Source organism: Maniola hyperantus, chromosome 9 (assembly GCF_902806685.2).
Source record: "Maniola hyperantus chromosome 9, iAphHyp1.2, whole genome shotgun sequence".
Taxonomy (NCBI): Eukaryota; Metazoa; Arthropoda; class Insecta; order Lepidoptera; family Nymphalidae; genus Maniola; species Maniola hyperantus.
The window spans coordinates 9,174,692-9,198,115 of NC_048544.1; the positions used below are offsets into that span (position 1 = coordinate 9,174,692).

Consider the following 23,424-nt stretch of genomic DNA (forward strand, 5'->3'; position numbering starts at 1 on the left):
CACCTAATATTAAAATACTTGATAAACGTTCACTTTGCCTTCTCGGTGCTCCTCTTTATAATGAATCCATACAACCACTCTTGGATCAAAAAGTCAGAACATTTTCGGCTAATACCGACAAATTGGGCACTTTAAATTCTCACATTGCATTTTCGATCCTAAAATATTGCCTTTTTGTACCTAAATTAATTTACATTCTCCGCGCGAGCCCAATTTGGAAATTTCATGGACTACTCGATAACATGGATGCCACCCTTAAAAGTACACTAGAACAAATTCTAAATTTAACTTTTGATGAGCACTCCTGGAACCAAGCAACTTTACCGGTCAAGTACGGTGGCATCGGCGTGAGGAAAATTTCCAGTGTAGCTCTTCCGGCTTTTCTGTCCTCTGTGCATAGTATAAAAGAGCTTAGCTCTCAAATTCTCAAATCCAATTCATCATTGACCTATGCCACAGAGGCCCTAGAGAGTTGGAAGGTCAGATGTCCCAATGTCGACATCCCGAAGGAACGTACTACACAAAAACTTTGGGATTTGCCATTGGTTCAACTGACACATACGAATTTGGTTCAAAATCTTACAAGTGACAGAGATCGTGCCAGGCTTCTAGCATTATCCGAAAAGGAATCTGGGTATTGGCTGCATGCCTTGCCATCAAAAAATCTCGGCACACTTTTAGATAACGAAAGTTTTCGTGTGGCTCTAGGTCTCAGATTGGGAACACCACTGTGCCATCAGCACAGATGTCCGTGTGGAAAAGAGGTTGATAAATTTGGAATCCACGGACTCTCTTGCCAAAGGAGCTCCGGTAGGCTGTTTAGGCATGGCTCTCTTAACGATACAATTAAAAGAGCTCTTGCCACCATAAATATTCCTGCGCTCATTGAGCCGGCAGGGATTAGTCGGGATGATGGCAAGAGACCTGATGGATTGACGCTGGTTCCCTGGGAACGGGGACGGGCGCTAATGTGGGACGCAACTTGCGTTGACACATTGGCCCCGTGTCATATCAGGAAGACAGCATCAAGACCGGGAGCCGCAGCAGAAACAGCTGAAAACGGCAAGCGGCGCAAGTATGCCTCTCTTATAGAGAGTTACATTTTTGTGCCGTTTGCCGTGGAGACCCTGGGGCCATGGAGTCTTAGTGCTAAAAATTTTTTACGAGACATTTCACCGCGATTAATAGCCTCAACTGGTGACAGAAGGGCTGGCTCATTTTTTGCGCAGCGGATCAGCCTGGCTGTCCAGCGCGGAAATGCAGCCAGTATTCTTGGCACCATTCCACGCGGTCATGATTTATATAGTAATTAGATAAGGCTAGCTTTAAGTTTTATTGTATTAAAAAATAAAAAAATAAAAAAATAAAAAAAAGAGACATAGATCAAAAAAAAAAAAAAAAAAAAAAATATAATTACTTATTAAACTTTTTTCATAATTAGTAAATTAAAACATTAGATAGCATTAGGTACATAGTTTAGTTTTTACATTTATTAAGTATATTCGCTCTGCCAAGCACCTACTATTAACCTATTAACATTAACATGTCAGTGACGCGACCTTGAAGTTTTTACCCATCCTAAAATCACTCAACGCGGCCAAAAAGTTTTCACTTCAAAAATGTAAGGAAAATAAAAAAGGTTTCATGCAACGACTAAAATACAAAGCTAAGAAAAAAGAAGCAAACAGAAAGTAGCCGGATGCATAGAAGATTAATGTAGTGTAGATACTTTACGTACAAGAGCATATAAATTAGGTAGCATCAACCGCACAGTAGAAACTTCCAACACAAAGCCTGAATGCGATATAATTAAAAGGGCCGAGCCAAACACGATCAATCTCAACTCCATCTCCCCACTTAAAGTCAAAATAATAGATGGCCAAGTCTAATGTCACTTTTTCTTCAGCCCGGCGTACAACATACAAGGCGGAATTGACAGGTCATCAGCGAAGGCGCAGGCGCACGATGACGATGCTCTTTCTTTCACCCGACGGCGTTACAAGAAAAGCAACATCACTCTTCGACCTCTCTATACGATTGTAATCCTTATTCAGTAGCTAAAAGAACCGCAAGTTCCATGAAATCAACGCGCGAAAAGCTTTTTGTATTTCAGTTCGAGTGCCTCCTGTTCCGTTCTTTTTTTCAAAGATTATCTTCGGCGGCCGAGGCGTGAAGGCCGAGTGCCACACAACATGGCGTCGACAGGTTTCTTCCCGCTTTTTTTACTCCTTTGTTTCTCCATTATTGTCTATCGATGTTTGCCGCTTCGATTTTTGAATAACTTTTCTTTTTTTTCGCATTATTAATATCACCGCCTCGGGATTTATTTCTGTTATTTAGATACGGCCCAATATTTTAGAGGCGCTGTGAGGAACAGTGATAAAGCAGTTTGAACAAGTTTAATGGTAATTTTCGTTCTGAGAACATAAATAAACATCATCAAAGGATATTTAAAAATTCATGGCTCCGAATCGCGAGGCTTTAGTTTTTCGCGGAATTTAATGATTTAGTGCGGGCCGTAAAATTTTGGAAACAATAAAGTGAAGGAGGTCCGTTGATACGGTAGCTAAGGATCGTATGACCAATTTTTAAGGATTTTTCTACCGCAATTTGAAACAATTCCACCGTGTAATTTATACCTTCCGAAAAACGTTTTCGTTCTTGAAGTTAAAACTTAATAGTTTAGCTTTCATATCACTTTCGTCACTGACAGCAAGCGAACTGTAGCTTAGTGGTCAGAGCGTCGGGGGCGATCCTAGGAGACGCGGGTTTGATTCCTGCCGGTCCGAAATTTTTGATATTGTATTTACAATCATTTTGAATTTTCGGAAGATGATAAGAGGGCCCTGTACGATGAACATACGTAAATTTGTAGACGCAAAATATTAGAGATTTATTTTAAGACCATAAACTTCTTATAGGTTTTCCTACAACCTTAAGTAAATAAATATTTTCTGTACTTTTTAGACTCAATAGTTACGGAAATAAATTTTGAATTTGGATGAAGAGTGTCTAATGAAAATTCTTTGAGGTCTAAGAATTTAAACATTTAATTGCTTCATTAGTTATTTGCTTTCCTCCTGACTAAGGTTACCGAATGCCGTAAAATGATTGCAAAACTAAGAATTTTCACATTCTTTTCCCATTCCTATTAACATTTAACTCTACTAAGATAGAAAATTAGGTCCATATTAGATTGATTACTTCCATCATATACGATTTTTGCATTCTATGGAAACCAATTAACTCTTTTCTTACCCGAAGTAGGATTTTCAATTTTATGCTTAACACATAAGGTACAATTTTGAATTGTCAATTAGTAAGGAAGTTGGATGAAATGAGGCGTTGCGGGTTCGATTCCCGATTCAGGCTATTAAAGTGTTAAGGTTAAGTTGAATAATGGCACGGTCGGTTTGTTAGCATATGTTTTGTGATGAATGGGCCGTTTTGACTGAACAAGCGTTCAATTGAGTGTCGGATGTCATTATGTTTGTGTAGATGAGTTATGTGATTCTGAGAATGTTTTGTTATGGTGGAATGGGGTCGTTGACCCAGTAGTCTTTAATGCCTGAAGATATCTTGCTGACCTTCCACTGTAGATATGGTTTCCATTCCAGAACAATCATAAAGCTTTTATCTTGTACCTACCTATCTTCAATGATGTAACCCTTTCTCTACGTAAACATTCAATCGAGACCTATCCTATGTATAATATATATATACTTAGGTAATTTTGTTATAAGTCCCGCAAATTGCTATTGCGCTGGAACCGTGTCTCATTAACATCAAAATGACGTCATTTTGACGTCAGCTGACAAAAAAATACCATCAGTAGCATTTTTTTACAAGAAATTCCTTAAGTTTGTGCTTCAATATAGTTATACCTACTAAGAGATCTATCTGGATTTTAACCCAGATATTATTACTCCAAAAAGTTAAATGTGCATGCTCGGGATCGACTCCGGACCCTCCGTATAAGAGGCCGACGTCCCACTAGATTATCCCCGCTTCTATTTCCTACCGCCTACGTTTATGACACAGACAAATTCAGGAATAGAATGTCATTTAACTACTAATAAGAAAAAAAAGGGGGCCAAGTGCGAGTCAGGCTCGCGCAACGAAGGTTCCGTACTACAATCGTATTTTTTCGACATTTTGCATGATAATTCAAAAACAATTATGCATACAAATAAATAAAAATCTGTTTTAGAATGCACAGGTGAAGACCTTTCATATGATGCCCCACATGATATAGGGTTATCTTACTTCGAAAATTGAAAATCCTAATTATTAATTCATGACCACAATTTAATTTTTTTTTGTGTGATTTAACCACAAATTCACGGTTTTCAGATTTTCCCCGAATGTCTGCTATAATACCTACCTACCTGCCAAATTTCATGATTCTAGATCAACGGGAAGTACCTACCCTGTAGGTTTCTTGACAGACCGACAAACAGACAACAAAGTGATCCTATAAGGGTTCCGTTTTTCCTTTTGAGGTACGGAACCCTAAAAATTGATCTAACATAATAAAATAAAATTAATATTTCTCATTAGTAAGTAAACATAGCACCTCTAGCCATATAGGGAAATAGTATCATTAAAGACTGTACAGAATAATAATGAATGTCAGATCAATAAGTAAATGACCAGTGTTGCTCGTTTTATGGTGACTCAGTCCAGTCCATCTGTCTGTCTGTTCGTCTGTCCATTCGCGTGCTACAGCCATTTTTATTCCGAAATCCATATCCATATCCATATCCATTCTTCCGTACGAATTAATTTGCATTATAAATGCAAAAGTGTGTCTGTCTGTCTACTAAATTTTCACGGCCCAACAGTTAAACCGATTTTGATGAAATTTAGAACAGAGCTAGCTTCCATCCCGGGAAAGGACTTTTAATCCAGCAAAATTAAAGTCTAAAGAGTACCCACGGAGTTTTGAGAAACCTAAATCCACGCGGACGAAGTCGCGGGCATCATTTAGTTTAACAATAAAGTTAAAATTTGACACAGTTATAGAAATTTGTTACCGCCATGCATGTAGACACATATACTTATTCTGAAAAAAATAATCTTCCAGGGCGCCTTGCTTAACATGAAATATAGTGAAACAATTTTTTTTGTCATAATATCGCCTCGAGTGGATCTCGTTGAATAGGTATTTTAAAATAACTATTTCTTTCTTAATTTTTTTTTTAATTTTTTGGAAAAACTACCTACCGTCTATGAAAAAATTTACCCAAAGTGACAGTTGAATATGTCCCTAACTCCTGAACTACAGCTAAGTAGGTAAGTACCTACAATATTATATAGAAAAATCTGATAATAAGTAAAATGAAGTTATTGAAACAAAATTATCAGTAGGTAGATATTATTATGAGACCAATGAACTAACTAGCTGTAGGTATAGTCGACCAAGATAATATTGTGTAGTAGTCCTACGGGCTACGGCACTCCTACGGGATTTTTATAAAATCTAAACCAACGAAGTCATAAGGCAAAGCTGTTCGTAAATCGTAACTAAATAATACAGACAGATCGCTCGTGATGTACGGAAGACAATTTCATTACCAGGTAAAAAATATCGACGAGCCAAACCCAACGTCGCGTGACACTCGAATAAAAATTAACCAAAAATTGCAAAACTTTTTCTCTTACAATACGAATCGAAGGTCATCGCACGAAATCTAAACTGATAGGTCGTTACTTGCGACAGTAACATTTTTAGGGTTCCGTAGCATCCGATTCTACTAAATAGGCACTAGGCAGGACCGTTCAGTGGCAGACTAAGGAAGGCTCGTCTCGGGTCTAGAAAGATATCCAAATCTTGAGAAGTTACTTTAATGAAGGAATCGTTTCTGAGATAGGTACAATTATTAAAGAAACTTTTTGCGGTCGCTTTGAGTTTCTATACCGTATAAGCGCATACATAATACCTACATTATTTTAAATTCGTTTTCATATCTTGCAATATTATTTAGTAGATACCTATCTAGTTTCTGTTCGCTTGCAATTGGCAATGCATTATCTTTTTCTATCTATAGGTATATTGTGTTTAGGTATAGCATACCTACCTAAAACACAAAAAATGTTTCTACCTGTGTCCGTTATAGACTTGAAACCATCCAACCGATTTGCCCCAAACCAGTTTTATGAGAAAGGAAATAATGCGAAGATGATTATAGAGTTGTTTTCTAGCGTAGTAGGTAGCACACGCCGGGTATCAGCTAGTGATTGAAAGTCAGCATAGTTTCTTTTAAAGAAAAAGTTTCACGTTCGCTTCGCCCGGATTATATTCCGTTATTGATATTTTATATCTTTATATTTAATTTGCTTTTAATCAAAGTCTATCTTTTCTGTTAAATTCAGCAAGAAATTCGGGCTCGCTTCTCTCGCGCTTGAATATTTAATTGATAAATCATTATTTGCTTTTCGAATCTATGATCACTGGGATCAAATCCCGAAAAAATAAAAACAGAAAACAGGGGCCTCATTTGGTGATGCCACCCCGGGCCTCCATCGGACAGTCTCTTTCTAGCGAGGGTATTGTAAAATTAATAAAAACTTACCTACTTAATAGAGAAGAGACAAAATGAGCAAAAAAAACCTATACATATGCCACTGCTGATATCGTCCACTAGAGTCTAATCCAATTATGTACCTAAGTATAACGATATTGTTGCCAAAATTTAAATCCCCAACCACTTAAGTACCTGGGTTCAACTTCAAATGGGATTAGGCTTTGAAAAGCCCTGGGCACGTTTGGAACCCTCGTAGCTTTAGTTTTAAGTAGGTATTATTTATTATTGCCACTATGTCATCTTACAAATTAACAATTTTGACCATCAGTAAGCGTAAAATTTTACCTATTCTGAATAAATAATTTGAGTTTGAAACGAAAATGTCAAGAAAAACTTGTCAAACGAGCTCTGCAATCCCTTCCTAACCTAACTACTAGATTTTCGTGCAAAATCGAAAGCATGAAAAAATAGTCTACGAAATCGTTCATAAACTGCACCAGTTAGCACTACGGAGTTTTTTTACTCATTTTTTGTTAAATGTAAATTCAATTCAAAGTTCACGAGAGTTAACTGAACTTCTCTCTTTTTTTAATTTCAGATCATATGCAAGCAGAAACATTCAAATACAATCGACCGACGTCAATTTCACGCCATTTACCTCGGCACAATGCAAAGTGCAGCAAGAAACAAAATACTTCACTCGGAAAAATATATAGGTAGGTAGGTATAGTATGCGACAGGTTGAGATGGCAATCGGGGTATAGGGCGGAGGGACGCCCCGCACACCCGCACATCATCCGCGCTATCCCGCACCGGATTAGCGCGGGGGCTGTGGGGGCGTCTGTTTTTTTTAAATGTTTTAAACGTGTTCCAAACAAAAAAATTAAAACCTGTTTTTTTGTCCAAGCCTGATTAATATTATTTGAGACGATTGAAAATGCGAAAATATCAGATTTTAAGAATAACATTCCTTTATGGATTTGAAATATAATTATGTAGATATCTATTAATCGTGGTTCGTGGTAGAACAGTTTAGGTGTCTACAACCACGTAGGTACGTAACGGATGAAAATATTATATCTAAGTAAGTAACTACCTATCTAAGTTTTTTACATCCGCTTGTGGCTTGCTCAAGCGTAACTACTGTAATGAAAAGTTTTAAAAAGTTTACAAAAATATACCTACTAAGTTTATTTCTAGATAAGATCAAAAATCATACATTTTACGTATTTTGCGCCGTACTTTCAAAAGAACTTCTTTTCCATAAGAGCTTTGGTTATAAAATGCTTTAATTTTTAAACTAGATGATGTTCCGTGACTTCGTTCGCGTAGATTTAGATTTAAAAATCCCGTGGGAACTCTTTGATTTTCCGTGATAAAATGTAGCCTATGTCCGTCACCGGGATGTAAGCTAACTCTGTACCAAATTTCATCAAAATAGATTAAAAAGTTGGGCCGTGAAAAGCTAGCAGACAGACAGAGAGACAGATACACTTTCCCATTCATAATATTAGTAGGTATGGATTTGGAAAACTTTATTGCATTAGGTACCTACCTACTAAGTACTACACAACTATGTCATGATTGTACAAAAGCTGCTGATGATGTACACACGAAAACAATAAAAACAGCACCAAGTTTAGGTATATAATCATGTACATAGCTAATAATAATAATTATTATTCATTATTAAATCTTTTAGCAGACCGAACCTGAGGCTTTTATCGCAGATAATAATCGGGGCTAAAAGCTCATTTAAATACGAAAGTAAAAAATAGTTGTAGGTACTTATTATAGATATGCACTAAAAAATTTAGAAGTTTGTGATGGCCCATGACCTCGTGAACATAGAATTGCCGCTTAATCGACCAACACGCTGAAAATAACTCGTACCTTTTTAATAAGCCACTTCCAAAATGACTATAAAAGTACGACCCCACAGTTTGACAACTAATAATTACTAATAACCCCCAAAAGCTCGAACCAAATTACGCTAAACGCCGGACTTAACCCTCGAATCGTCGCCGACAATTACGGTTAATAAATAATAATTTAAATAATAAGCGTACACAAAAAGTTGTTGAGAGTACCATTTTAAAATGAGCTCGTCTGTTACTATAATTCGAAGCAAGCTGATCCAGAACGGAATATTCGTTAGGTCTAACTTTGTTGGTTGGTCTCAAAAACGCTGCGCACGTCTCATAATGGCGACCGGCAACAATCGCGCGGCACAGACGATTATAACGATTATTGTCGATAACTTGTATCGACACCGGCTATTTGGTTAGTCCGTCGATTATCGATAATTTGCCTTCGGGGTACGCTCCTGACGTTGTAAATCGCTGACCGATTAGTTTTTTACCCGTTTTGATTGCACTACGAAGTTTAATACACCTGACTACATATTTCCGATAAACATAACAAACGGTAATAGGGGATTCTCTGTACCAATATTTTTATCAAACAACAGAGTGGTTTAACTATCAACGTTTGGTCGTAGCCATCGTAGGTACTATATTTTGTATGAGGGGTTGCGCAGTAGATCCGAATTTCGTTTTACGGCTTTGGAAAACGGAGTTCCCTCCCGTAACCCCTTACAGAAATTAAAGAGACATCCGACAAAGTTAAGAGAAGTCGGTTCGATTAAAGTCGGCGAAAATAGAACACATGACATCAGTTTATTACACTAACGCGAATGCCTCACAATGAAAAAGTCCCACAAAAATCGGAGTAAAAAATGATAAACTCTCGTACACTCAATCCAATTTTAGAGCGGAGGGAAAGCCTGATTCTAACGATATAGAATATTCTGTATCGGTGGGTATGATCTACGAGTGATCACGGGCTAACAGATAGAGTGAATTTATTGAGTCGGCGTAAAATCGGATACGTAAGTACAGCTCCATGTATAAAGACCAACGTTGGTGGATAAAAATCGGTCTCAGCCAAATCATTTGCATCGTCTTAGGATGGATACAACCCGGAGTAAATACCGTTCAAACGCATCATCGCCAATGTTTTACTACCAATTCCACGAGTCCATATAAAATAGAAACTCGGGACTCGCGAGCTTTCAAAAACGCTGCATTAAAAGATCATAAAACTCAAACATAAACGTTTACTGCTACGATTTTACGAGCACGCCACCTATCGATCGTTTTAACGATAAATAAAAATTAATAGCCAGGCAGGACGGAATCGCAGTGGCTATGTTAGACAAGAACCGACAGCTAGCCTTATTAGGTTCTGCGCCTATACTGCCGCGGCCGTGGCGTTCTCTATAACCTCTACCACGCAATGTTCGTTGTTGAGTTTGCCCTAGACAGGGATTATAGACTTCTGCTCTGCAGTTTGTATACTGAAAGTTCTAAGCATCAAATACTTAGGAATCGTTTTGATTTATGAATGTGTGTGTATAAGAGAAGCAAACAGATACTACAGGTTGAAAAAAATATATTTAAAAAATGAAATAAAGAAAGATAATTAATTCATTCGAAGGTAAGAGGAAGGAAGGTATTGGCAAACACCAACAATGTGACCAAGTTTTAAAAAAAACCTGAAACTCCTGATATCCATATCCATACTAATATTATAAATGCGAAAGTGTCTGCTATAAAAAAATTATAGTTTAATCGTAGTATTTATAGTATATTGTAGTATATTATAGTTTTTCATGACCAATTTCGATAGACATACTAATATTATAAAAAGTGTATCTGTCTCTCTGCTAGCAGTTTACGGCCATCTCTCTAACCGGTATCAACGAGGTAGGTAGTAGTTTATATCCCAGGGAAGGACACAGGCTACTTTTTATCCCGGAAAATCAAGAGTTCCCACGAGATTTTAAAGAAACTCAAATCCACGCGGACGGACTGAGGGTTAGATTTTTATTTAATATCAAAAATATTTCAACCATTTCATTAGTGCAAAGACACGTATTAATAATAATCGAGTCTGAAAATACAGCCGTTATTAACTTGATCGGTCCGTCGGATGCAGAAACCCGCCCCCCAGCTACCGGGGGTGGGGTACGAAATAGGATTCTATCGGTCTCTTCCATTCCACGCTGTTCGTGTCCCGGCTAGTGATGCGACGAGATCCATCATCCGACTACGATGAACTACGAGAACGGAACTACAGACACAATATTATAAGGCGTGTTTAATAAATCATGTAACATGACAAAATGAGGTAAGTAGTAGGTATGTACCAAATAGTGAGTGCCTAGATTCTTTCATTATCTTTGCTACTTGATAAACATTAAACGTTCAAACAGTGCTTCGAGTTCATAAAACTTTTTTACAAGTTCATTTTCGTGATCACCTGTTTGCAGGGGTTTACAATGTACATTGTACATTGGAGTTTTAAACAAATTTTTTAAGCGCTCATAATAAGTCCCACGGGTATCTTGCTACGAGGCTCATTATTTTTTGGTACATTTACACATCGGTCCTAGCCTCAAATGGCCGGGATGTTACGGACATGACATTATCTAACATCTTGTAAATGGACATTGGACGTCTAAGCTTCTTCTTCAGACTTGAAAAAAGCAGAGGTTTTCAATTTGGATGTTTTGTTCCAAAGATAATAATATACTTAGTTAACGAAAATATATCATTACTGCAACACAATGAAATATATTCAAAATAGTCCTTAGTGAATCTTTACGATTTCAGTTAGGTCTAATTTTAATCTGAAAAATATTACTTATTTTATTTTGTTATTATCCGATTAGAAGTTGATTTTAGTTAAGAGGCATAATTAAGAATATTTAAGTACCTACGTCCTAATGAAGTAATTGGAAATAGATATGCTAAGACCAAGCAACATAACAGCAAAAAGAAAATTTTATGCGATGACGAAATGTAGCTACATATGTATAACTTTAGTAAATATTTTAGTTTTCTCAAAGTTAAAATTGTTAAAAAGGACTAATTAAAAATATTAAATGTTTCTGTAGACTTGTGTGCTTGTAGTGACAAAAATTAAATTAAAAAATTGGGTCTCAAACCTGTAGTAAACAATAGTGGTAGATAGGGCAAATCGGGCATAACTGTACTTGTTCTCGAATATGATGGGAAAACAAATGTACGTAACATCACTAATATATACAGAGACGTGACTGTACCGACACAGTTGTAGAACATGAGATCTTATTGCTGGAGAGTTGGGATTAAATTCCGACGCCCTCACAGTATTTGCGGTTCAATGGTTTTGTTTACGTCTGTAATTTCGTGTTTTATACTTTTTTCCCGGTTGACATTCGTGTCGCCCGGAGTTTGTGAATACTTTTACTGAAATTGTAGTTTTTCTCCTGGTATGAAAAATGTGTCATGAAAAGTTACGTTTCGAATGCATGGAAGAAAATTTTGCAAATATGTACTGAAATTACAGCGAATTTTTTTATGTATTATTCTTGGTAGATATAGTAAAAGTAACCAACTTCCTAAGTATTCATCTACTTACAAGTAGTTGCACCACTGCGCGTTTTTAACTCTCGTAGAGCTTTCGTTATAAGTTGACAAAAAAATTTTTACAAAAAAAATAAAAACCGACTTCGATACACAAACACTAAAAATTGAAAAATAATTGAATTTATTACCGAATATATTATGTATACAAGAGTTAATATAGTTCCATAATAATACTTTTTGGTGCCGGTGCCAATTAGCTTTAGCTGCGCGAATCGTCTAGACTTCATAGTTTTATGAGACTCCACAATGGCACCTCATTGGCACCGACCCCAAAAAATATTATTATGGAACTATTTAACTCTTGTGTACACATGATATATTCGGTAATAAATTAAATTATTTTTCAATTTTTAGTGTTTGTGTATCGAAGTCGGTTTTTATTTTTTTTGTAAAAAAAATTTATTTCACAATTTTTAGTGGCCCCATGGAATTATGCTATGACTGGTTAAAAATCTACTGTTTACTAAGCTATTACACTGATCGCGAGCAATTTACTCTTATCCGTTGAGGAGTTCCAGTATCTATCTTCGAAGATGTTCATCAGATCTTCACCAAATTTAAATGAGACCAACTTTGAAGTATATCCTTTCAAACAAAAAAAGAATTTTCAAAATCGGTCCAGGCGTCATCGAGTAATCGGGGAACATACATAAAAAAAAAAGTTCCAAACGATATCACCTCACTATAGTGAAAAATGTCAATGAACGATACAGAAGAATTCGTAAAAATATAATAGGTACCTATACCTACATCTACCTACACTAGCTTTTTCCGCGACTCCGTCCGCGGATATAATTTATACCCTATAAGCACACAGAGTTCGGGGATAATGTAGAATTCGGGAATATCAGTGAAAGAAATTTCAGTAATTCCAGCAGGGTTATGCTGTATCTCAGTGGCACACTAATTTCGTGAAAATTTCTAATAATTAAATGTCAAACTCAAATTTTCTATTCGCTAACGTCAGTTTTTAACGAAGATGACGTCATAGACAATGACTCTCGATCATAGCCATTAATGGGATGTAATAGAAACCGGAAACAGCTTTTTCACGTATGTTTTCGTATCGATAATTTTTAAAACTCTATTCACTAAGCAAAAATGACAGTTTGTAATTGGAAACTTTATTAGGTGGCAACGATCGTTTTAACAACTAGTCGGGACCAGTGTTTTGAAACTCTCCACTATAATCCGTCCGTTTTATAGAGGTAATAATTTTTTAGCAATCTCAACGAATGTAGAGATGTTTTAATTTCGAAGGATTATTACAACATCGACTCAATTCAGCCCGTTTTTTGTTAATAAATAATTGATAAAAAATATTAGTAAATACCTATTAAAAAAGTAATACTTAGGTACCTATTAGTAGTAAATAGGTAATAAATATGATAATTCAGTGTTGTGAGTTCAATTATTATTTATATTTTGTGGTTATGTTAATGTTGTAGATAATACCTAGGTATCTAATTAAAATATGGGTCGTGAAGTTTTGATGGGGCAAGACGAGGAGCAGCGCCAGCAAATTACAAAACGCGCTACAGATACACAGGCGCAGGCTGCGCGATATGACACAATGGAGCTGCCAGAGAAGAGTTCATTGTGAACTTTTGTCTGAGCAATTATTGGAAGAACTCAAGCCTTACCTCCAAGCCGTTCGACAGCTGTTCGCAATGAACTAAAAGTAAGTCTCATGTACTAGGTACTTAACTCTAGTCCTAGTCAAAACCATGTCATAGCTTAATAAATAGGTAAGTACTAAGTAGGTATTTATTTAATATAATTACTTATGATCTTTTGTAAGACAATGATTAGCTTTTGCTTCCAATTAAGTACCTACCTATCACATTCATAACAACCAACAAAACAGAAAATTACTTACCTTTACCTACCTACTTAGAATAGGTACTTTTTGTTGTACCTATTCTACTCTGTTTACAACCTCTCACACTGCCAAGAGTCACTGGTCAAAATCTCTAATAGAAATAAGCGCTTCCCTGTCCACTTTTACTGTCTTTTTCTCTTTATTGTTACAACTTTCTGGGGTACAAAATCCATACTTCCATACTAATATTGATTAGATGATTGATTTTGATGAAATTTGGTACCTACAGAGTTAGCTTGCACATCCCGGGGAAGAACATAGGCTACTCTTTATCTCGGAACATCAAAGAGTTCCCACGGGATTAGTTAAAAACCTAAATCCACCATCTAGTAACAAATAAACATAAAATTCTGCAATTTAGTATATTGAGGAGTTAGGAAAATATTAAAATTAATAATTTAACATGAAAATTTACTAATATTTGTTGTAGATCCTGGCAGCTCTGCATGTTTATGCAACGGGAACATACCAGCGCCCAATGGGGGCATCTATTTTAAATAAAATGTCCCAACCCACCTTTAGCCGAAGTCTGAGGTAACCGATGCACTCAAACCTCAATGCTTGGGAAGTACTCACTAAGTACTTAGTTTCCTGCATCCCAAAGGGAAAGGAAAATAGTTATGCAAAAGTAAGTTAATAACATGAAACTAATTAGCATATTATCTTCTATATATAGAAAGAAAAGCTGTCTGACTAACTGCTTAGCTGTATCATCGCACAGCTAAAGCTACTGGAAGCTACAGCTAAGAATGGAGCTTTATTAATGTCATTCTGCTATCGGTCTGTCTGTCAGTTTGTTTGTACGTATGTCACAGGTGTCCTTAGCTCGTGGCACATTATTCTATTACATCATCATGATCAACCCATCGCCGGCTCACTACAGAGCACGGGTCTCTTCTCAGAGTGAAAAGGGTTAGCCCATAGTCTACCACGCTGGCCATGTGCGGATATGGAGAACTCTCAGGCCTGCAGGTTTCCTCACGATGTTTTTCTTCACCGTTAAAGCAAGTGATATTTAATTGCTTAAAAAGCACATAACTCTGAAAGGTTTAGGTGTGTGCCCAGAATCGAATCCCCGACCTCCTGAGTAGGAGGCAGACGTCTTAACCACTAAGCTATCACATACTTCCAGTATGTACCTACTATAGCAGCTACTAGCTGACCCACCCCGGCTTCGCGCGAGTTTTAAAAATCAGCGAGGGGTGGAGTTTCCAAAAATCTGTGTACCTACATCATAAAAGGAACCTAACCCAGTGGTTTAGTGTGTCCTAGGACTTAGTCTTTTTATATGTATAAGTTTATTATTATTGATAAAAATATCCCTTATCCTATGGCACACCCTATGTACAGAAATTGTCATTATATAGATTAGCATGGAAGCTTTTTTCAGGTATGTAATATATTGATTATTTCAGGGATGAAGATCAGAGTAACCAACATAGTTTAGCAAATGGTGAAGCAAAAGTGGTAATGCCACTCTCTGTGAGACACTCTCGGTGTCTCTATGTGATCAAATCGGAATCAAGGAGATCTTTTGAAGAAGCAGAGTAACCAACGTAGTAGACTCTGCCATAGAAGGCCTAGTAGAAATTAATAATTCTTAACTGTACATGATGTCTACTATCTTTGCTGTTTAAATTCAGTATATAATATACCGAATTTTCACATTCCTAACTTTTGTTTGGTTTTTGAGATAGACGCTGCCATAAAAATGCTCTAAGGCTCAAATCTATAGTGTGTACTTTGACTATGTTGACTCAAGTTAGACAGATAATATATGCTAGTGATATAGCGCTGCCTCGTTTTAACAGTGTCTTTAGTCTGAGCAAAGTCAACGTGCGCTCTATAGATCTCATCCTTAAACTGATAACTTTGATGGTGCTGCATTTCTTTATTTTTTAAGATAAAAAATTAATCCATATTAACATTATTAATGCGAATGTGCCTGTCTGTCTGTCTGTTTGCTAGCTTTTCACGGCCTATCTGCTCAATCGATTTTGACGTAATTTGGTACAGAGATAGCTTACATCCCTGGGAAGGACATAGGCTACATTATACCCTGGAAAATCAGAGTTCCCACAGGATTTTTATAATATATTTGTAGTCTACTCAGTGAGTTCTAGATAACGATACCACACATGCTAGGGTATGGAAAAATTCCATGCCGCTTTTTCATATGTGTAAACCCCTGGTAAATAATTTAATTGAATTTCAAATTCAATATTCGATTTAGTTAATGTTCAACACCAAATACCAAAATTTCAGGTTTGTAATATGCGGACGGACAAACGGACGTACAGACATAGCAGAATGACATCAATAGAGCTCCGTTTTTATCTTTTGAGTACTGAACCCTAAAAATAAATTTTTATTGTACAAAAACAAATTTGTCATTTCTTGAATACAACCCTATTATTAAGGAGTGTTTTTTTATTCAAAAAGCAAGAAATAAACAATTAAATTTTATTATTTAAAAAATCTTGTAACAATCATAACAATAATTAATATTCTAACTTTGATAATTTATAGTTATAAATTTTGACATAGGTAACAGTATTTAATAAGTCATAAGTATGTAATAGGATAATGTAATATATAACCTTATGGTATTATAGAAGGCACCACCCGTACCAGTTAAACAAGGAGTAAATTGTGACCTTAAGCCCCAGGTTCGATTCTTAAGCAAATGCTGATTGCTTTAACTGAAGTCCCAGGTTTGATTTCTAAACAAATGCCGATTGAATTCCAAATCTAAAGTCTACACGCATTGTCTTTGATTTGGGATAGGTACCCCATCAGCCACTCGTTCAGCTTCAGTTTGCTGCTCTAGACTAGAGCTGCAGTTTGCTTGCAGTTAGCAATTCTATTGAGAGCCGCCGCATGCCGCTCCTCGATGGCTAGCCGCCATGTCTCCAACTGGTATGCTCAGTTGGGCATGGTTCACATCCTGCTGAACTGAAATGAAAATGGTGAACTTTACGTAACATGAGATTTTGCAATCGCAAAAGTAAAAAAAATGATAATGTAAGTATAATATGACAACTAGATGAAGCCTGCTACTTTGTCCACTTGGAGTTAGACTTTTAAAATCCTGTTGGGACTCTTATTTTCCGAGGCCAAAAGTAGCCACAAACTACCTCTGTACAAATTTTCGTTAAAATCAGTTAAACGGGTGGGCAGTGAACAGCTAGCAGACAGACTGACAGGCGCTTTTATGTTTATATTAAGTAAGGATTTAATAAAGTAAAAAAAAATTACAATAATCTTAATATTATAAACTTATTAAAAGTAAAAGTTGTTTTTTTTCACTAACTAAAGGAAACTTAACCTGTATGCCATGTCTCCATAATGTTCTTTGTGGTGTGTGAAGTCTGCCAATCAACACTTGGCCAAGGTCATCTCACACTGAGAATCTTACTCAGAAGTAATGAAGGTGCTATCTATATGAAGGGATGTATGATGATAAATTAAATACTTACTTTGTCTTTTAAACTTCTTGTTGTTGGTCTCGAGCATTAAGTATGTCCTGAAAATAATAAAACTAGTTAGTCTTTATAATTAACTAGCTTATGCCTGCGACTTCGTCCGCGTGGACTACACAAATTATAAACCCCTAGTTCACCCCCGTAGGGATTGAATTTTCCAACATCTTAGCGGATGTCTACATCACACTAGCCATCTGCATGCCAAATTTCAGCCCAATCCGTCCAGTAGTTTAAGCTGAGCATTAATAGATCAGTCAGTCAGCTTTTTTTTCATATATTTATATCAAAGGTTAATTAAGTAGCTTATGCTTATCTGCATGTATGCATCAAAATCACACACCATCCGTACATTGATATTGATATTCAAAAAATTTATATTTCACAATAGACAGGTTACTTGTGGTTAATTTTTGGATCTAATGTTATAGGTAAGGTGACATAACATAAACTGCAGCATGCGATGTAAGTATGACATCCAGTATTATAATGTGAAACCTACCTATGAAATGACTAGCATGTTTTTTAAATAGGTACTAATAGGTAAAAATAACTCACTCTTTGCCAATGTTCGGCAGTTTTGTCCTTGGACACACCTCCAACAGCGATTAGCTGGAGGGCAACGGTTTGTCGAGTAGTGGTTCTCCAGAGGCCCTCAAGCACGTATGGACAAGTCCCGTTGGGTCTGCGAACTCTACTAAGAGTTCGAACTGTCGGACCGACACCCTTCTAGTTGTATGTAGCCATCTATAAAGGCAAGAAGTCAGTTAAAATGGGCAATTCATGACTCACATTCAAGTTCTATGCTGAAGAACTAATATTAAGCTACTGTACACAACAAAATCACTCACGAATACCGGTATTCTACAGTATAGTCATAGTTATTCTACATTAATATGTTTTTCACTTACTTTTCAAAACAAAACCGTGGATCAAATTAAGAAAACATCAGCTAAAAATTAAAATAAGTCTGTTTATCAAAACAAACATTAGGTCGTAACTCGTAATGTCAATGTCAAATGTCCATAGATAATAATTGAAAACTAGTGTAAGTCGTACAAATTAAAAAGTCTTACATTTCTACTACGCTTCCTGTCAGGCAGAGATATTTAATTTAGCCATATAAAGTCGATAAAATACGCTAGTATGTTAATGTTGGCCAACTGCCAAATGTTAGATATTCGTAACTAGTTATCCACGCATGCGATACGGAATACAAAATCACGTGACCTAAATTTCATGGATTTCCAACTGGACTCAAAGTCTAACGAAAACTTTCAAAGATACAGCATAGCCCTGCAGATAAGTATTAAAAGTTTACAAACTTTACCCCTTGGTGTAGATAACCAGAACATATACCTACTATTTCTTAAAGAAAATTAGAAGTCGATTGAAAAAAAAAAATCTTTTACTAGCGGCTTTGGTTGGGGATGGGTAGAGATACCATTCGTCCGCGACAGGTTGAAATGGCAATCAAGATATGAGGCGGGGGGACGCCCCGCTAACCCGCACGTCACCCGAATTCGCCCGCACCGGATTAGCGCGGAGTCTGTGCCAGTGTGCAGAGCGTTCCCTCCCGGATTGCCATTTCGACCGGTCGCGTACTATACCTACTTACGTATTACATTTTTATTTTTAATACTCGGCTAAAGTTGTATCGTGGAAATTATTGTATTTTTGTATTTAGTTAATTCAAAAAGTTGCATGCACACTCCAAGCTTCTCGATTAAACAAGAGAACACCCCAGTCCCCAGTCAAGATGGTTGAATGGATACCCCGGCTCGGTGAGGGCCGATAACGCTTATCAATCAAACACACGCGCGGGGGCCGCGGTTGTATCACGTTCTATAATGAAAATAAATAAAAGACGAAATACGAGAAGCATTATTTTGCTTGCAAAATGTACTTCTATTAATATTCTTCTAATGTGCTATTTATTAGCAATGTTTTTAGAGATGTCTTTCCTCAAAAACAGGGGTCAACTTTAGAAAAGTCCAAGAGAATCAAAGATCTCAACCTCTTGGACTTTTTACTACTGGTTAAAACTTTAGAGGTCGGGTTTTAGAAAACGTCTCATACCTACCTTTGAGAACATTACCTATAGAGTAACTCTCAGGCATGCAGGTTGCCTCACGATGTTTTCCTTCTATTTAATTGCTTAAAACACACATAGGTAACTCCGAAAAGTAGAGATGGGTGCCCTAGGATCAAACTCCGGATTCCCTGGACCCCCGAAAAGGTGGCGAAAATTCTACCTGGAATAGCTTGCCGCCTTAATTAACCACTATAGGCTATTCCAACTTTTCGTAGTTTCGTATTCTCCACAAAGATAAAATACAGATATCTACGTAGGCACCTACCTACTAGTCATGATTTTTGGAAATCGTAAAATTTAATTTGTAAATAAAAGAAAAATGCCTAGTATCTACCGAAATATACATAATTAGATAGATGTTACCCGCGACTTCAACGCGGTTTTGAAAATTCCCGAGGGAACTTTTTGATGTTCTTGCATAAAAGTAGCTTATGTCTGTCTCCGGTATGAAATTGATCTCTGTAACTAGTTTATTTTTGTCCGCGTGGACTACACAAATTTTAAACCCCTATTTTACCCCCTTAGGGTTGAATTTTCAAAAATCCTCTCTTAGCGGATGCCTATTTCATAATAGCTATCTGTATGCTTTCAGCCCGATCCGTCCAGTGGTTTGAGCCGTGCGTTGATAGATCAATCAGTCAGTCAGTCAGCTTTTCTTTTTATATGCATAGAAGTAGCATGCATAAGTGAAAAATATTTTAAAAAGTGTACCTTACTTTAATTTTATTTTTATACAATATTCATTTTCTTAGGGTTGTTGTACAAATACCCGCGGTGGAGCTGCCGGCTGTTTACCTTACAACAAACACGGGGTGCCCGGATATGTTTTTGTTTAGAATGGCTACGCTCTGACGCTTCCATGCCATGACAACCTGGTACTTTTTGTGAAATATTATAGTATTTTTATTTTAGTTTTACCTACTGCAACTGCGATGTCGTCAAATCGTACGATGCTGTCAGGAAACATTTGCGATTGTCCATACATTTTCTTAGGCCGTATGTTCTTGTGATATCTCAGCAATATCGGCAATGGATGCAATTCGATATCGTATCGCAGCATGAGTAAACACGCTTAGGGTTCTATATCTAATAGCGGAAAACGAACCCCTTAAAAAGATCACTTTGTCTGTTATGAGACATGATACAGACATGATACAGACAGACATGATACGTTACAGTTCAAATCAACAACAAAAAGCGAAACATTGTTTAGTGGTTAATTTATAAGCCGTGATGGCCAGCTAGTGGTTAAAACGTCCGCCTCGTATTCGAGAGCTCGGGTGTTCGATCCCGGGCATGCACCTCTAACTGTTCGGAGTTATAGTCCGCGACAAGTTGAAATGGCAATCGGGGTGTGAGGCGGGGAGACGCCACGCACAATCTTAATATAATATATTAAATATCAAAAGATTTAAGGGTGAAGCAAAAACATCGTGAGGAAACCTGCATGTCTGTGTTCCCCATAATGTTGTCAAGGATGTGTGAAGTCAGTCACTTGACCAGCGTAGTAGCGTAGGCCGAACCCTTCTCATTCTGAGAGAAGACCCGTTCTCAGTAGTGAGCCAGCGGCGAAAGGTTGATCACTAGGATCCTTCCAATGTGCGGTAGGTACTCTCGGCACACGAGTCTGGCTCGCACTTGGTTAGTTTTTATTTATCACATATTTAAAGACAACCTCTGGCACGGAAGTGCTATTACGATTTACAATCAACTTATACAAGTCAGTCCAAGAGCTTTAAAATTGAAATCTTTGCCACATAGGCATGTACAAAAATCTTTGAACAGGCTCGAAATTTAACAACCCTACCTAATAACTCTTATGAAAGGATAAGGACAGATAGCATCTCCCTCTCCCTTGCGTGCATTGAACTGATACAGATAATATATGATATGGCAAACAAGTAATCGTTTCCACTAGCTAAACTAAGCCCCCGTAGGAGATTAAGCGACCTAATCCCTCTGCAAGGGTAACTTGTGCGCGTTGCGTTAAAATATTTTGCTTATTTTTTCTAGATTTTATATTTCTAGCTATATTAGTATCTAGATGATGCCTGCGACTTCGTCCGCGTGGACTTAGGTTTTTAACAATCCTGTGGGTACTCTTTGATTTTCCGGGATAAAAAGTAGCCTATATCCTTCTCCGGGATGCAAGCTATCTCTGTATCAAATTTCATTAAAATCGGTTGAACGTATGGGCCGTGAAAAGCTAGCAGACAGACAGACAGACACATTTTCGCATTTATAATATTAGTATAGTATGGATTCAATGAACTTTAGAACATGGCGTAGGTAAGTTATCGATTGTAAAAGCTCGCACTAAAAAAACCTAGGATTTAACTCAGAGACATGCAAAAGGCCGAATAATAACTAAACAAAAACGTAATCTGGGCACCTTCGACTCCATGTTATTCTATCTGTCCTAGCCCAGAGTGTATTTGTAAAGTACGAAGCCAGCAGCTCGCCAAGGAGGTATCTACTGAATGAAGCCAGCCTACGAGGTCGGGTGAAGTGAAGGGGGGAGGTGGCGGTTGGCGAGTCAAGGAACCGGTAGCATACGTAGCGAAACGTAGATCATGTCGTCCCATCTGTTTCACCCGAAACTGGAGGAGATGGGAAGACAGAGTGAGTCTACTGGCGTGGCCCGTTTGGAAAAACAGTCAGTAAAAATTTCACTGAATGCCGAATTATATTTATAGCCTCAATAGCTCAATGGTTGGAGAAGCCACTGAAAATCCGAAAGGTTACCGGTTTAAACCCGACCCGTTGCACTACTGTCGTACCTACTCCTAGCACAAGCTTAACGCTTAGTTGGAGGGGAGAGGGTAATATTAGTCATCATTGGCTAATATTCTTTTATATAATATATCAGGTTAAAGAATTATTTATTTCTCTCAAAGAATTACAAAATTCACTTACAGAGAAAACATATTTACAATAGGTAGGTACTTATTCGTTTGTTCGGCAATCATTATAACTTACTTGATCTACAACTCACATTACATATTTTACTTAAACAATTTGTTATTTTAATTAAGTAGTTGATATAATTTCAAATCCACCCTCACAATTTACTATATTTTAATATCGCTCCGCCTTGGAAGAATGCGAGATCGTTGCCACAGTGTAGTTCATACAGTATATATTTAAAAAAAAAACTTGTTTTAGTTATTTCATTTCAAGAGGTGAATCAGATTTCCTTAGTTCGAGCTTTTCAAGTAACAATAGGTACATCTTATAATATTGAATGGCAAGTATTTCACCATTTCGGTAAGGTACCTATACCTACCTATTTCAAAATTTTTGTATACAAGCGAATTAGAACTATGTATCCCCTTTTCCGGTGACTGTCCAAATAGGAAAAGCGAAGTTATCCCCATTCACTGTTTGATACATAATATAAACACCTAACCTATTTACCTATTGAATATTAGATGTAATTGTTTTCTTTTTTAATAATTATAGGTAGGTATTAATTGAGTTTTAATCAGTACCCTTATTATAAATGCGAAAGTGTGTTTGTTTGTTGGTTTATTGGTTTGTTGGTTTGTCCTTCAATCACGTCGCAACAGCGCAACGGATTGACGTGAGTTTTTGCATAGGTATAGATAAAGTTCTGGAGAGTGACATAGGCTACTTTTTATCCCGGAAAATCAAAGAGTTCCCACGGGATTTTCATAAACCTAATTCCACGCGGACGAAGTTGCGGGCATCAGCTAGTACTCCAATAATTGAATGGACTAAGTATATCGACTCGGCGCAGTGTTTTGCATTTTTCGAATCATATTTAACGTGTTTCAAATACAATATTTTCACGTTTTTCATTCCATTACACTCGTTTCAATTTCCCCTGGCTATTTATTTACGCGTATTATTCCAGTAACAATGTCTAAACACAATTACCCTGTGCAAATAGATGGCGCCGCGGGCGAGCACATGTTGTGGGTAGGCGCGGGTAAACAAGGCT

General features: G+C 37.0%; 1 protein-coding gene and 2 long non-coding RNA genes across 5 annotated transcripts in view; 1 reads left to right on the forward strand and 2 right to left on the reverse strand.

Annotated features, from left to right (window-relative positions):
- The window catches only part of Lim1 (LIM homeobox 1), a 105,646-nt gene that overhangs the window by 61,403 nt on the left and 20,819 nt on the right, over positions 1–23,424 (reverse strand). The window lies entirely within an intron of this gene.
- LOC138402776 (uncharacterized) lies at positions 12,879–15,526 on the forward strand. Its single transcript, XR_011237110.1, has 3 exons — positions 12,879–13,682; positions 14,314–14,511; positions 15,299–15,526. It is a non-coding gene; the product is annotated as an uncharacterized lncRNA (long non-coding RNA).
- LOC138402775 (uncharacterized) lies at positions 16,113–18,658 on the reverse strand. The gene is made up of 4 exons (XR_011237109.1): positions 18,277–18,658; positions 17,924–18,112; positions 17,363–17,409; positions 16,113–16,838 (listed from the first exon to the last, which is right to left on the reverse strand). It is a non-coding gene; the product is annotated as an uncharacterized lncRNA (long non-coding RNA).